This window comes from Miniopterus natalensis, chromosome 6, assembly GCF_054644295.1.
Source record: "Miniopterus natalensis isolate mMinNat1 chromosome 6, mMinNat1.hap1, whole genome shotgun sequence".
In the NCBI taxonomy this organism is placed as follows: Eukaryota; Metazoa; Chordata; class Mammalia; order Chiroptera; family Miniopteridae; genus Miniopterus; species Miniopterus natalensis.
In genome coordinates this window covers 38,283,494-38,300,584 of record NC_142086.1, presented here as the reverse complement: position 1 = coordinate 38,300,584, position 17,091 = coordinate 38,283,494, and the positions used below count along the sequence as shown (strand labels likewise).

Below are 17,091 nucleotides of genomic sequence, written 5' to 3'. Positions count from 1 at the left end.
CAAAATACCACAAAACTGGGTGTCTTATGCAACAAATTTATTTTCTCCCAGTCCTAGAGGCTAGACACACCGAAGATAAAAGTGTCAGCAGGGTTGGTTTCTTCTGAGGGTGCATAGAAGAATCTGTTCCGTGCCTCCCTCCTAACTTCTGGTAGTTTACTGGAAATCTTTGGGGTTCCTTGGCTTGTAGAAACATCACCCTGTTCTCTGCCTTCATCTTCACCTGGCATTCTCTCCAAGTGCATGCTGTGTCCAGATTTCCCCTTGTATAAGGACACCAGTCATCATCTTGGATTAGGGACCCACCCTACTTCAGGATTACGTCATCTTAACCTTTTTAATCACGTCTGCAGTGACAGTATTCCCAAATAAGGTCACATTCTGTGTTTACTAGAGGCTAGAACTCCAACAAATGAATTTGGGAAGGACACGATTCAACTCATGACACTAAAATAATGGAGATCTTCAGGTAGCAATATTTTTAAAGTTAACTTCTATATTGAAAACATCAACTTCTCAAAATACACCTAGGTTTATGATTCTATATAGAAACTGACATGGTGATATTAACAGCATTTACTATATTGCTTGAAAACGTGTGTGTTTATAAAAAGGAAATATGAAGGAAGTCTAAGAGGCATGACTGTACGTAGCACATTTTGTTAAATGGTTGTCACCAGACAATGGGTGATGTAGGGAGCACTGCTTGAGATTCTGAAAGGATCTGTATGGGAATCAGAGGCATTTGGACTTGACTTTACAGTCATCAAGGAACCAGCACAGAATTCAAAAACCTCTTGAATTGTAGAAGGGTATAAAAAGGGTGAATTTAGTGTATGTAAATTATTCATCAATGAACCTGACCTTTAAAAAAAACAAAGAAAACAGGGAGGTTAGAGAATGGACCTTGGAAACTAACAATTCAGAAATTTGGGGGTCACCTTGGCAGTATAATTAAAAATAGCTAGAGAAACCAGATTTTACTCTTTTGAGGAATAGATCAGTTTAGGAAGCATGAAGGTGATACAAAGGAGGGAGAAATCAGGTCCACAGAATGTGGTCTTTTGTTTGTCAGTTATGGCTTTTGTTTGTTTTAGATGAGAGCTGCTAAAGCATATTGGCAGGCAGTAGGAAAATGGAAAATATAGAAGAAAGAAGCAGTAATTGATACAGTAAGATCCTGGAGGAGGCCATTGGTGCTGGAGAGAAAAGTCTTTATAATGTTCTGGGTGGGTTCTGACAGAGGTGGGGTGATAGGAATGCCATTAGATGGCCTCTGTCTTCCCTGAAAAAAGAGGTGAGGTAAATAGCTGAGAATGAAGGGCAGGAGGTGAGTTGTAAGGAGTTAATTAGAGTGATAAATGGAAACTGAGAAATGAAAAGGAAACTGAATAGGAACAAATGAATTGTAAAGTAGTTCTGAACCCCCAACTCAAGTTGGAAACCAAGACTCTGGAGGGGCATCAGGCTGTACAGTTTTGTCATTTTTCAGCAGTCTGGGCGCAGAGCTCATACATGAAGGGTTCATCTGGGCTCAAGAACTGGCTAGGGACAGTCGAGAACCATAGATGAGGGAAATGATGGAGCTGGCAGATGTCTTTATAGTTAACAACCATGAGGGTCTGGACTGGTAGAGAAGAAATTGGAGATTGCTAGTCTAAGAGAAATGATTAAAAAATGAAAATCAAACAGGCGTGGCGAGAAGGTAGAGTACTTGTTTTCTGGAGGCATATATACCCCTGGAAGGAAGCCTGCTGCTGCCACTCAGATCTTTTGTCGTTGGTCCCAGGGAAACTACAGAAAGTAGACTGAATTCATCGGCGGGCATAGACTGGACGCAGGAGCATAGCCTGGAGGTCAAGGTTTTATTCCCAACTTTGCCGATAACTCAAAGCTGCCATCGTGACCACCATTGGCACAGAAGGCTGGTCCTTGGGAAAAGAATGTACTTGTGTATGTAAAAGTAGAACAAATGGGAGCCTCCCATGAGGCAAGGATGATAACTGACTGGAGGCAAATGCTTTTTGCTTCTTTCCTCAGATTGCAAAAGTGTACTGATATTTCCCTCAAAGCAGGCTCTTTTATTTCTCTTACTTTAAGATACTTTATTTTTTCTGGTAGAGAGTCCCCAGAGCTGGCACCCTTCTCCTTAATTCCGCCTGACTTTTAGGCATTGAATGTTGTCATATGTCCCAGCAACCTTCCCCACCCAATGACCAGATAAAGTATTCCCATAAGCTTTGTATTGGAATGTTTCCCCAGGAAGACAGGGCTAGCAAGTGGATGTTTAATTAGGGAACACTCTTCCATGCCTCGCAGACGACACCATTGGCTAATCCTCCTGCCCTCTGTATTCACATGAACACGGTGTCCCCTTATGAATTCACAAGGAGGTCCCTGCTCCTGTGGGCCCTGCCTCCGCATGTCAGGTGGCAGAGTAACCAGTCATGTTACTCACTGCCAGATACCACGCTCTACTTACCCTTTACTTGTGTGAATGACTGTGATGAACAAGATACACAGGGGTTAGTAGTTCCCTAAATCCCGTGAGAATTCCTAAGCTCTTTCTCTTGGTACTGTTTACATCTAAGTTCAAAAAATAACTTGGCAGGCATTTCAATAATTTGAAGGGCAATTTGAAGAACTCCCTTTTTCCTTTCAAATATAAATCTTTACATAATTTCATTTCCCCCCACCCTCGTTTCTTTTCCTGCTCAGGATTCCCTTACAGCTCTTTCCTGCCATGCTAAAAACCAACGGGTCTGGAGATTAATATGACCAGACATACCATGAATTTTTTAAATCTTAAAAGTCCCAGATTCTAGTTCATGGTCAATCATATATAGATTGTATTCTCTTGTACATATAAATATGCAATGTATTATCGTAAGTCTTCTCTAAGTTCCTTTTTTTGGTCTCTCTGTCCCCTAAATTGTTCCTAAATGCTTCTTTGTTATAAAGAGGCAGAGCAAAGACCTGAAGGATGGAGGGGGAAAGAGTATGAAGTGATGATGCATAGAGAAAGCACTGAAAGGGAAAACAAAGAGGTTTCCCTTTTCCCCAGGCCCCTCAGGGTGCATTGATGTTTGATTTTTATATTCCTCTCTAACGCCCCCAGATGACCTCTTCCCAGCCATTGGTTCTACAAAAAATTTTCTTTCACTGCCAGCAAATATCTCTCACCTACCCAATGAGTCAAAACCTCCTACCCTAGCAGCCTAATGTCCTCTCCTGCCTGCCAAGCAAGCCCCTTACGCACCCCTTACCCACTGACCCTGGGGCCTTGGGCCACCTTCCCCCAGCCCCACGCTGGCATGGAGAGTGTTAATGGCTGATGGGAGTCTGAAAAGAACTTAACAATAATTTGGTTTTATTTTATCAACATTCAAAATATAAACAGATAAACTACATGTTGGATCATTAATTCTCCTTCCACTGTTTAGAAAGCTGAAACCTGCATTTTTTAAAAGAGGGATTGATTGGTGTCATGTACGTAGTTATTTACTTCTGTTTATTCAAGATAATAAGAATATTAACGTGGAGGTGGAACAATGGTGTTTATAATTCCATCAACACTGTTTATGTAAGAAGGAAATATCTGAAAAGAAACAAGGAGAGATTTGCTGCTCTGCACATACATTAAATTCTTCCATTTTTGTTTCAAAGGATATGAGGAGGTATAAAAAGTTTCACAAGTTGAGGAGGGTTTATACCATGTTCACTGACATTAACCTAAGATAGCTAGGTTCAGAAAAGATGAAAATAGACTGAGAGGCACCTCCTTATAAGGAGCATAGGGACCAGGGACATGTGCTCCTTTCATTCCTCTCTGACACGGAGATGACTAGCATATGATTATGATCCTCTGTTGGGCACTGAAATGTTCTGTCCCAAAGAGTAATGAGTGCTGTGTCTGGGGGACCATTGACTAGTAATTTGCCTGTAGCTCAAGATATGCATCCTAGGGGCCGAGGCCCGATTAATCGTTCCAAAAACAAAGAAGAAAAAAGTGTTTTCAAATAAAATTATAAGGACCCATTTCAAATACTGAAATAGTTCTAGGAAGACTTTTATAATATTTTCTTGACTGTTTGAAAAACAGTAGTTGAGAGTGGAGAAGGGTTTTCTTAGCTAAGTGAAAATCAGCTGAAGCCAAAGGTCAGATGATATACCAGGGCGTAATGAGCGATGGGGGCAACTGAAAAGAGTGCGTAAGGAATAAGAAGAGAGGTTGTTAAGGGCGGGTTGTTACATTTATCACAACTTACCTAAGTGGACTGATAATCTGTCCATGATCATGGAGACACAAAAGCGCTCTAAAACATACATTAGAGTAGAATATCCTTGAGAGCAGGAGTGAAGTCGAATTAGCACTGTAGTTAATAATAAACCCCCAAAATATCCGTTAAATTATTAGATGCCTCCATCCGGGCAATGCTTTGCATGTTCTCCCTCATCTAAACCAATTCTCAAGGAAAGTCCAGAAACATTGTTAGGCTCACTTATAAACACAATTCTCTCTGCAGTGAGAGCTGCATTTTAATAAGGGCATGGCCCCTAATTTTTATTGATTCACTTATTCCTTTTAATCCCCATGCACATTCCTATTCCTCCCCATCCCCTTAGGTTACCGTATCTGTTGCCAGTTGGAATAATTTTGCATAAAAATGATGGGAAATAAGGTCAGAAAGGTAGTGAGGGGTTGGGCCTCAAAGACCATGGTAAAACTTGGAATCCCAAGCACCAGAGAGCCTGGAAAAGTCTGCTGGACAGGAAGGAGTCTTCAGGATCATAAAAACCCTATTGAACCATGATGACCAGATGAGTCATTTCTAGCCAAAGGCTGGAGGCACAGATGGACGTGCTGGAATTAGGCTGCATGTCAAATATAAAATTTCTGACCAGTATAAATAAAAACAAACTGTGCCTCATTGTACCCGATGTTTCGCCTTTGGGGCCAGTTTTACCCACCTGACACTCCCAGTTGGCAGCCATGCCTTTGAGAAGCTTAAATCGCTTTTCAGAGGAAAGCGAGGTCGAAAGTTCAAACCAGACCTGCACTCTCTATGACCAAGTGCTACCAAAAGGGGTGAATTTGCCACACATACTTTCGAGAATGAGAGAGATCTGATAGTTGGCCTAAGATGGGAACAGGAGAGGCCATTTTCTTGTCCATTTATGTGTAACTCTTTAAAACTCCAAAGCCACAGTACAAGTATAGCTGAGGGAACTAGCCCAGGATTTTTCTCATCATGTAGAGAGATGACAGACTTAAAATCAGATGGCTCTTCCAATAGCTTCTAAAGAACTGGAAATTGTCTGGCTCCACTTGTCTGGCCAGGGTATAGTTCTATGATTTTTCCATACAGCTTTTTAGCAGAATCTCATACTTACTGTCTAAATTAATGATATTCCTTTCTTTTGCCATGACAAAAACCACTCTGCACTATATACGTTATGTTAAAGATTCTTTATTTTAGCATGTGGACATGTTCTGTAAAAGCTTTTTCCGTTTCATCACGTTGACAAGCTGATTCCATTAAATCACCCTCCATCATCATGTTCACTTTTTTTTTTTCTTTCTTGAAAAGTTAGAAAACAGTGATCGTCAGAGTTTTCAAGGCACTCACTTTGGCAAAAATTTTAAAAACTTGAAAACCATGAGCCTATTCCTTGAAATGGAAAAAAGATAGCTATGTCATTCTTCTCATTGGAACCTTCTCTTGAAACTGCTAAACATAAAGAAGGGGGCTCTGGACCTTATTAATTTTTTTCCCAGTAAAATGAGATTTTTTTAAAAAAATTTCTGGACATAGATCAAACTTTTCTACCTCAGTATTTATTATGTATTAGTTGTTGTCTAAAATAGAAACATCAGTTAAGTTGGATGAATAACACGAAAGGGTTGAATTCAAATATTTTTGGGCATTTCTGCACCGTTGGATAAAATGTTACTTGGTAATGTTTTAGTGTCACAACACCGTTTTGAATTAGAGCAGCTACATCCCCGCTCTCCCACCACCATGCTGTCTTCACTGAGAAGAAAAAAAAATCATCTGCTCAGGTACTGCTGGGTCGTTTAAGTGCTGAGTGGATGTGTGAAATGAGAAAAAATGCTCAGTATGGGGTTAATTAGCTCTGGAGTTGTGGGTGGGTCACTTCCTCAGGACGGAATCCTGCAGGAGAGACCATGCGTGTGCGGACTGACAAAGTGGAAAGGAAGCTGTGAGCCCTCAGACTCTGGGGCACAGATTGATCGCCTTTGGAGACAAGAAAGTGAGGACTTGGGGGTCACTGGTCAGAGTGGAACGGCCTTCCCTTGAGTGTCCGGTGCAGGCTGCTGGCCGGCACTGGAAGTAGACCTGCGGTGTCAGGAAACCCTGGCAAATCCAGCACTTTTTGGAATTTACCTCTGCTGCCTCTTTTTAAAATCATATCTTGCTCGGCTTCTTTTAATGCGCCTTGTTTTCTGGCTCCCCCCTTGGGAACAACATCATTTCCTCCTGCAAGTATGGGTGAATCTTCTCCATTTTCATAACTGCGCTCGGGGACTGCCACAGGTTGCCTGGCCGCTGAGATGCGCTCAGCCACGGCTTGCACTGAGGGGGTCCCGCTAGGCTGTTTGCAATCTCATCCTTTCGTGGAGTGGGAGGTGAAGGAGCGCAAAACAGCCTCAGTTCCTAGATCGTTAATCGGGGAAGGAGAGAGTTCGGGTGTTTATGAGGAAATCTCACAGGCAGCGTTTTCTAGGGCAGAAAGATGCTGTGAAAAAGTCTCCTTGAGTGGATGGATGCTAACAGAGGCAGGAACTGGTGGAGGTGAACCCCGGGGAGATCACTAATGAAGAAATGTTAGTAAAGTTTCAGTGTATTTATGTTTTCTTAAGTTTCTGCCTAAATTACTCTGACATCAGTGGGAACGACACTTCATAAAATGTGTGGATAGAAAGTTTTTAAATGTTTATGACTTCTGAAAGAAAAAAAATGTGTGTGTATACATTATATATATATATATATATATATATATATATGATGTATATGCATGTCTTCATTTGCAGTTAAACTGTAACATTGGCTTCTTGAGTTGAGGAAGCAGGTGACCCCCTTGACAGTAAAACTGAAACATTGGAAGAGTCCATAACAGAGCCCACCACTGCCACACACACAGTCCCCGCGTACTCCCCCGTACCTCGTCACCGGTGCAAAAACTCGCATTTGGATCTTGGAGTAGAGAGAGTTAAGAAAACACAAATTCCCCCAAGAGGACGTGTCAAGCAACTAAATTAATAAATTTGCAGATAGCTGAGAGCAGGCTGGGGCTGGGAGGGTGGAGAGCTGGGAGTGTCCCCAAAGAGGCAGCCTCCGTGCACCTGTTTCTTCCTCTTCAATGGCCTGATGGATGTAGAGACACGAGGCAGGGAGGGAGGCCAGGAGTAAGGTTTATGAATTCTAACCACCTACATTATCAGCGTATCATAGCACAGCTTTTTCAGAGTTCAAGTTGCTGGTTAGCTGGACGCCTGTGCTGTTCCATTCATTCCTGAGACTGAAACACCGCAAGCAATGGCCACATGCGCCAGCCATTGTCGTAGTTAGGTTGTCAGTTCCCTTAATGCTGCCTTTATTTTCTGTGGTGATACTGAACAAAACGTTGCTTTTCAAAGGCCTTAGACCTCTGTCCTCCCAACTCCTGATCACAGTAATAACCAATCTCAGACAGTCATTAGTGAAGACTAGAACAATATCCTATAACAAGTCAGCTATGAAGAAATTGGCATAGTTTATCTCTTTTATTCATGTTCTTATGAAAATAATGGGCTGCAAAATAAAACGGCATTTCTCTCTTTCAATCTCTTTTTTTCTAACTGGATCTTTACAAGTTACACGGGGACTGATTTTTTTTTTCCTCCTAACAAAGGTTGAATAACAACACTTAAAAGCTTCAACAGCCAAAGTCCATCTTTAGAAATAGCTTTCTTCTATAATGTACTGCCAATTTCTTATGTGTGTGTATTTTGACCTTCCTGATGCCTCCGCTATGGGCTGCCTGTTGATTGGTACGTTAGTGCTTTGCTTATAAGAGTTGGGCAATAGTTCAGTGATCCAGTCCAAATCTGAGCCACAGAGAGAATGGGCTCATCTTCTATTTAAGATATGTGGCAAACTGCTTTAAATGAATTTGGTTCAGACAAGGTCATTGGAACTGTTCATCTAATCCTGTGTGCTGTATGTAATGGACACTTCTGCTGAGCTCCAGGCTGCAAGGTAAAGACAAGAAAGCCAGTAACTGCCACCCCTGTTAGAGCTTTTCCTGGGTCTGTTGTTAGACTTACGCTCTTAATCACATGGGACCCATTTTGGTCACTTAAAAGGACTCGTTCCCTGCTCTACAGATGTCTTCGAAAGGTAGTCCTGGGAGTAATCATAGTGAGTTCTTATATTATTTGCTGGTCTTTTTCTTACTTTTTTTTAAATTGGAGATTGAGTTGGTATGCAGATTCATACCAGGTTTATGAAATATTCAGCTGAATTTCTCAGACGTGAAAGAATTAATTGTTAGAATGTTTTACTTTAGCTAATTATTATGTTAGAACTATAGTAGATTCGAGTGCATTTTCCCTCAGTTCTGTTTGTGATTCCACTTGGCACATTGAATCATAATTCCCAAATTGAAACGTAAGCACTTTTTTATACTATTTTGAATTTAGTAACTTACAGACTCTCTATGTTGCTTAATACCTTTCAAGCTGTAGAATGTATCTTATTCAACTGTGTTGTGATTCTGTATAACTTTTAGAGCCAACGTGTTCGTGTTCCGGGATTTTGTAATCATTTAGGGCTAAACAAGATGAAAGGAGTTATTGAATTCCTCTCCTGAGTGGAGGCAGAGCTGCATTTATTCCAACCAAAATAGAGGAGGATCTTTCCTATTTTTAAACGGACATAAACATAGAAATGTCTTAACTGCTCTTAGCAATCTGTTTGGTTATTTTACCACTTGTACATTTAGGTTGTGCATCTTTAAGTCTTAACTTAAATTCTTCACGGGCCACTTTAATACCATTCTGCCCTAGGACAAGAATAGCGATCATTTTCCTCTATGACAACTCTTCTTATAGTCAGCAAACTACGAAGCTACACCTCAGCTCTTTTTATCCTATGTGAAATTATCCCAGTTTTTAAACATTTACTTCTGTTTTTATAGCTTTTTCTGTACGAGAGTGGCAAATGGGACTGTTTTAAAGAGCTGTGTCATATACGATGCCTCTGAGAGCGGCATTGCCTGGTTTAATGTGACCGTGCCGATGTGGAAATAGCCACGGCTTTTTCATTATATGCTGATGGACGGAGCATTTGTGTTCGTTTAACCTTGAGGCTGAAACTTGTTCCCAAAAAAGTAACTGACTCACAGCATAGGCTAGACCCAAGAATAAAGAGCATCAGTTTTCTTAATCTTTAAACTCGTCTTGCCCCCACTCCTAAAACTCACTAAAATTAACTTTTCCTTGACCTCTCTCTGATGCTATTTATTTACTGGTTTAGCAGCTTTTTCTATCATCTTTGTCTCCTAAAATAGATAGACAGCATTTATTCAACAAACAAAGTGCCGTGCCGTGTTTGGGATACGGTGCTAGGCTTGGGAGATTCGAGTGTGCGTGGTGAGCAGAGGCTCGGTGTCCCAGGTGTCCTCGGCATGTTCTGAGAGGAGCAAACAGCCTGTCACAGAATGTAAGGAAACAGCGGTGAGAAAACAAAACAAACCAAAAAAATTGAGAGAGGTGGATCAGGGCCAGATTGGGAAAGACCTTGGATGCTCTTAAGCAAATAGTTGGTGGTACAAGGACAAAAGTAACATTTTTTTTTAATCTATAGTATGGAAAGACCTTTCCAGGACTTTAAAACACAGACTTTGTCCACGCTGTCCTCTTGGTTTAGTATCTAACAGACCATCAGGTATAACTCCTTGATTAATTTGTATCTTTTGATATAAATTGTGTCTCATGATTTTTCTCTTTGTATTTAAAAAAAGAAAGAAAAAACATTTGAATGAACCATTTGAGTAAAGAGAGCCTTCTGTTCGCACTGTTCTGGATGTTTCTTTTTCCTGCTGTGCCCATATTTATTCCAAAGCGGTCTGCCCTACTAACATGTTGCTTTCTGTGTTGACACACCAAGGAGTCTCAGGATGAGCTTGCCCTATAATAGGCACAACCTTTTTTGTACCAAATGGCGTTAATGGCAGGTTGTGAGCAGCATTGTGACCAAGTGTTTCTAATTGATTGTACCACATGATACCAATGCCAGACCTTCTCAGCACCCCCTAAAGGATATCAGTGTACTGTAGGAAAAGGTCCCTGTATCCATTTGGAATCCATAAAGCTACAACTTCAGGAGTTAGAGGTATGGAGGGAAAAGTTGTTTGGGATCAGATTGTAGAGAGCTCCTGAATGTCACCATGCCATAGAGTTCGGTCTATTTTAGGAGCTGTAAGAAATCATCCTAAATGGAACAAACAAATTCAGTCCCTGCCACCCCTCCCAGCACTACTGCTTTTACTTCATTCTAATCTCTCAGGCCCAAGAATCAGGAAGAATCAGAGACTCGGGAGGATTTGTATGGGGTGGGATGGAGTGATAAGTTGTATCTCAGTAATGTCTCAGGCCCAGAAACAGCCCCAGATATAATTACTGAACTTTAGTTTTTTAATTCTCTCTTTTTACTGATCATTATTTTATCATCTAAGTTTTTGAAGGTAGATGTCACTCAGAGATACCATAGCTTATTAAGGAAAGGGAAGGCATCACTGTGATTTCCTTATAGCTCTTCTCAAGATCGATTCAAAAAATGGATGGTCTTGAAAAGCAGGCCCCAAGATATGAATGACCATTTGCGGCATTTCACAGCCTTCTTAAGACTGACCAAAGGGAAGGAAAATACTTCAAGAAACTTGTCTGCAGAAAACCCCAAAGTACCTAGGGGGCAAATGCACCTGAGCCATGTGCACATCTGACTAACCCTTCCATCTGACTTTAATTTGTAAACCTTTGTCAGACAGAAAACAGAGAATTAAAAGCCTCCACATCCAGGGTGCATGAAATGTCATTAAATCTAGCATAAAATTTCTTGAATCTGTCAGATAAAGGAAATCATGTATCCAGAGTGAAGATGGAATATCAATTGACAGGAACCTATGAAGCTGGCACTCATTCTGTGAGAGACACATGAATCTAAAAACCCCATAGTGCCCCATCCTTTGAAAACACTGGGAGCCAGAAAGGTATTAGGAAAATCAATAAGGTAAAAACCTTCATCCTACTCTTTGGAATGACTCCCACATAAGAATTAATTAACTAACACAATACTTCTAGAACATTAAAAGGATATTAAAATGTTATCTCTACCCATAGAAAACAAAGATGTAACCCCCCCCCCCAACTTCTAGAGAGAGTAGTTGAAGAAAGAAGATTGGAAAGATTAAAGGCCTGTCTGAGAGTTGTTTCTGTCCTGTTGTCACTCCATTTACCCTCTTCAGATGGAAGGATAAGGTTGAACTTCAGTTCATCCGAATTCCTCAGCTCTGTCATCAGTGCTGTGACACATTCTAATTTTCTGATTCATTTGTGATGAATGAGCTCTCCCTTTGCTATTCACAGTGCTAAAAGTAACCAGTTTTTTCTCCATTTTTTTTAATTGCACTGTTATTTTCTCTTAGCAAAGTTTGTCTCACTCTTTATCGGCCAGCATGAATTCCACAGGCAGAAAAGGCCTTGGACAGGACTAGCACTTAGGCTTGGAGCTAGTCGAGAGGAATGGGAGACTGACGGCCGGATTCTGTTTTTAACCCAGCCAGATACCTCAGCTGGCAAGTGGCTCAGCTTCCGCACCATAAAATGGGTATAATAATAGCTTTCCCTTACCACTGTGAAATATTTAGAATGCAAATCAAGCCAAACCTGCCTTCTTCCAAAGGCGAAGCTTGAACCAGCCTATGAAATCCTGAATGAGCCCAGATTTCAAGGGGAAACATAAAGTGGCAACCACCTAGAGGTAGTGTAATTTAGTGGTTAAAAATATGTAGACTTTGGAATGGTACAGCTTTATTCAGAACCCAGCAGCTGTGTGATTTGGGGTAAGTTTCCCAGTGTCTGAAATCTCCCTTTTTTTCTCTAGTGAATTGGAAGTAACAGTATTTACTTGCATAGTCAGGATTAAATGATAGACAGTTAATGCGGCTTTTCAAATTCTTCTACGTAGGTGATCTTCACGTTAGACTGAGTGACTCAGTAGTCAGGGTGCTGGGGACATTGCCTGAAGCAGCCTGCCACATATGAGATTTGTCAGTGAGGTCTCAGATTTTACCCTGAAAATACACACAGAGTTTTGCATTCTGTGTCTCAATAGAGTCTCGTTTGTTTCACTAAACTGGAAGTTCCACGAGGCCAAGAGCAGTATCTGTTTTATTTCTTCTATGACATTCAAGAAATAGTTATTGGATAAACAAATACATGTACAAATAAGGGTTTAAATTACTTAACCACAGGACACCTGCCCCACCAAATAGACAACCGTGTCTTCATTATTTATTTTGTGGCTTTTGTACTCAGTTCCACTGCTCCACCTCCCTGGGTATTCCCATAATCAAACTTGAGAGGCATTTACTTAGCAGGATGCCTGAAGCCACAGAAGGTACTCGGTTAGTAGTAATGCTATCATTTCTCTGCTCACTACTTCTCTGCCTCATTGTTCCTAAGGCTCTGTGAACTTTTTTTTTTAAGAAATTATAAAACACTAGGAAGGTCAGAGTCTGGGAAGCCTTTAATGGAGTCTGTGTGTCTCTAATCATAGACACTCACCCAGGTATTTCTTATACACTTTGTTTACTCCTGGCTTCAGCTTATAGCAACTTGTTAAAACTTCCTAGAGGTGATGAGCAGTAGGATTGAAAGAGCTTTTTCTCCCTCTCCCCTTAGGCCAGGGGTTACTAACCTGGAATTCCTGGATGGCCATGGAGACCGGGAGCTCCTTGGAACTTGGTGTTTGGGAGCAGTTTCGGGGGGGGGGGGGGAAGAGTCTCACAGGGAATAGTGATCTGTATCACTATTGCCCTAAAACATTACATGAATTGAAATCAGAATTGACTAAATTTATGTTACAGTTAATAATACTTTTAGTTCCTTGGAGTTTGATAGTATATAATAATTTCCACTCAGAAATCATGAAACTAAGTTTAGAGTTCCACAAGTCACCCCTTCTCCCCATCTCTACTCAGCCTCCTTCAGCATCTTTTAAGGTCCTGATTCATCTGGGCTTTGCAATTATAAATACTTTGCTAGATATCTGTGCCTTGAATCTAGCATGCATAATGCAAATGTTTTTAATCTTATGCAAAACTGTTATAGGTAATTCGTTGCATTTCAGATGAAAACAACTAACAGACATATAAGGTGAATATCACTTAGGCAGAAAGGATGCATATCAATAAAATAACAATTTGAACTGAACAAAAATAAACCTGTATAGATTAATACATGTTCTCAAAATTGCCTAACAGATTGTAATTCAATCAAGAAGTCGGGGCCTTATGACGTTTATGAACATTTATGAATTGTATAAGAACTATGAGATTAAATATTTAGCCTTAATATTAAATTTGGGATAGGTATTATTGTTTTTCATTAATATATAAAGACAATTATATCCAATAAAACCTTCCATGTAACTTGGCTTGAATTTGTCTTAGACTGTGTCATAACACACTGATTTTCTCTCCATCTTGGATTCCTGTCATTGACAGCCTGTGTGTCATTTGACATCCAGAAAGATAGTTTTTTTTATCTCAGGCCTTGGATGTATTAGTCAATCTGGGTACAATTTACATTGATCTCTTCTGATCACATCAAAAATTTAATTTTGACTGATTAACTTTTATGAAAAAATGCTCTTTTAAATTTAGAAAGGCACATTATGTGCTTAGATATAAGAACATAAATACAAAGTATAATTTAAAAATAGCATAATATATCATTGGAAGTTATTGAGCTTATAATGTGCAATAGAAAAATGATAAGTGAGCATATTTCATAGATCATATTTTTCTCTTTCTCTTCAAAGCTTGAGAAAGAAAGCAAGCTCAAAAAAGTTGTAGGAGAGGGAGGAAAATGGAAGGGAGGGAGGGAGGGAGGGAGGGAGAAGGGCTAGAGGGAGGGAGGACAGGAGGGAGGGAGGGGAAAATATTTTAAAAGATGCACCAGTACAATGGTTAGGATCCTGGCTTGCAGAAGAGACTAAAATATAGCAAAACTTAGAACCTTAAAGTCTTTGAAGACTAGTCAGTCATATATTATATACCATTCAGGTTTGTATGTTCTTTCAATGAATCATAAATAATCTATCGTGTTTAAATTTTTCATTAAGCTCATCAGTTTTGTGAAACGATTTGAAAGCATTGGAGACCCCAGCCACTCCTGTTAGCATACATCATGATCAGATTGTCATCTTGACTCTTCTTGCCCATAGGAGAACACCACCATCCTTTACACCTGCATGTGCATGGACAAGGTTTCACCTTGGAAATAAAGGAGACACTCTTCCTTTGAAAGAACTTCTATAATCGTGCATTTGTCCAGAAAATTTGCTGAGAAGTGAAGCCTCTTTATTGCCAGTTTTCTGCTTTAGCTATATTCTATGCTGAGTTATTTAATCAGATTCTTCTTGATCCCTTTTAATACGGCTTGTTTTGCATATTTCTGGAGGCCTTCAGTGACATGGTTAAAGTCATGGTGTCAGAGAGACAAGAACTCAGTCAGTGTTAAGTCCTTAAAACATTTGCGTGGGATGGGGGTGGGGAGACCTGCTTTGTTTTCTCAGCATCCTTGTCTGGGGTATTAACTTCTCATAGACCTTCTGTTACTTCAGTTTTATTTTTCTATAAGAGAAGCTATCAAAACAATGGTGAGCAGACGAGTCCCTTAATAGCTTATTTGGCTTGTGAGTTGAAGGTTAAAGGGGGAATTATCAGATTTGAAATATAGAATGAGAAACTGTTAAGGTCAACTCTCCCAAACCTGAAGCTGTCGTTAGAGATTGGTTTGGGGGGACAGTTGCTTTATCTTAGTATCATTTTGTTGGAGGAGACATTGCTAGGCTGGTGAGATGGGGTAGAGGCGACAATACCAAGGCCTCAGCCAGCACCAGCCCAGGTCCTCAACTGAGGTTAACGCATAGAGGTGGTGAATGTGTCCAGAGGATCTTCTGGGCACTAAATATAACTAAATGTGTCCTTAAAAGAACCAAAGTTTCTAAGAGTTTGACTCTTCTTTGTCAAAATTAGCTAAAATGTCTCATGTACTACACAGTAAAGCTTTTACCTATTTTAGCCAGTGCTGCCCAATAGACATTTGTGCAACAATAAACGTGTCCCACCTATAAGGCAGCCACGGGCCACATGCAGCTTGAATACTTGAAATGTCACTAGTGTGACAGAGGAACTAAACATTTAATTTTTCATTAAATTTTAATTAATTTAAATTTAAATAAATAAATGTGGCTGGTGGCTACTCTAGCGTACAGCACAGCTCTACAGAATACTCATATGATTGAGATCAGAATGAAGTTGACCAAAAACGAGATTGGCACTTGTTGGGCTGGGAAGTCGTGTGTTGGTCCCACAGCAGGAGTCCCGCCTGCGGAAAATGTTGTGAGATTGCATCTCCTTTTCCTTCGGGCTGCAGATGACAGAATGGGCTCCCACAGCTCATACTTTGGGAACAACCAGCCCCGTCGATGCAGTGCTTAGATTTGCTTTCCTTTTCCCCATAGTATCATTGGGTTCATTTTTAATTCCTTGTTTTTTCTTTGATTTTCAGTTCCTTGACCATCAGTCTGTGACCTGCCCCTTCTCTTTGTGTAAGTATAATGGTTTCTTTACTTTTAAAAAAAGCGTCGATGTGGGAAATCTGGGTCTTTGTTGGCATGTCATCTGGTTGACTTTGTCGTGGTTTCCAGAACTTCTTCAGTATGCATTAGATTGTTCTGTGTTTGGAGTCGATGCTGTTGGTGGTGGTAGTAGTTGCCGTTCATGAGGGGGCTGAAAAGACGAGCGGCCCCAGTGACTGGACTTCTGTAAAGACTGCCTTTCACTCAGCTACAGCTGCTGTTTGCGAAAGTCGCTGATCCTCTGAACTATAGCTTACATTCTACAGCCAGATACCAGCAACAGTTGGGCATTTCCCCACTGTCAGTCAATGGGCAATTATGTATTCTTCAGTTATACACCCATCCCTAGGTTCAATGGTTTTAATTTCAACTTCTATATCAGAGCTCTCATTTATTGACAAAACTTCTAATATCCTTTTGTTAAGAAGGACAAGACTGAAGTACAAGACTTCACCACTTAGGTTAAAATTGTGTGTGAAATTGTGAAGTCCAGAGAAAAAAAAGGTAGAGAGAGAACTCCAGGATTACACGCACGAGGAGGCTTATAAAAGGTACCATTCTGTTTTAGAAAAGATGCAAGTCATTTGGAGAGAAAAACAAACCAAAACAAAAATACTTGATTTTATATGAAAAGAGAGAATATTTATTATTTGGAGCCCAAACTAGCTGCACTGAATGGATTTGGATAAATCTTACCTTGAGCTGCTTGAAAGAGATTCTGAGGCATTGAATCTAAATAACCCAAGTCACTGCATGGGACCCCACCCGAGAGATGCTACAGGTAGTGGCATCGCCTAATGTGATAAATAATCATTTATTTACTTAAATAAATGATCCCTTCCAGCTGCTTCTCACCTTCCCATGAGCACAACTGGTTCCTTATTCACAACATCCTATCCTACTTCACTGACTCTGCACCCCCAGGTATTTCTTGTGTGTCATCATTTGCACAGAAAGGGGGTTCCCAGGGCTCTCACTTATGTGTGGCTTCCACTAATATTCTTAGAAGCTAGTTAAGTATATTTAGGGGAGCAGAATCCTCCAAAGGATGCCCAGGCGAAAGTCTAAAGTGACAGTTATTTGACAGCAAAAGGAGATTGATGAAACCCCCGGAAGACTGGTGCTGCGCGTAATGCATTTATGCAGCAGGGGTGGG

At 40.5% G+C, this 17,091-nt stretch overlaps 1 long non-coding RNA gene across 1 annotated transcript in view; it reads left to right on the top strand.

Annotated features, from left to right (window-relative positions):
• LOC148092889 (uncharacterized) overlaps window positions 1-16,206 on the top strand; it is a 480,973-nt gene extending 464,767 nt beyond the window's left edge. Inside the window, exon 7 of the long non-coding RNA XR_015714668.1 lies at window positions 15,866-16,206. This is a non-coding gene — a long non-coding RNA (uncharacterized LOC148092889). The remainder of the gene's footprint in view (window positions 1-15,865) is intronic.
• Window positions 16,207-17,091: the final 885 nt, after the last annotated feature.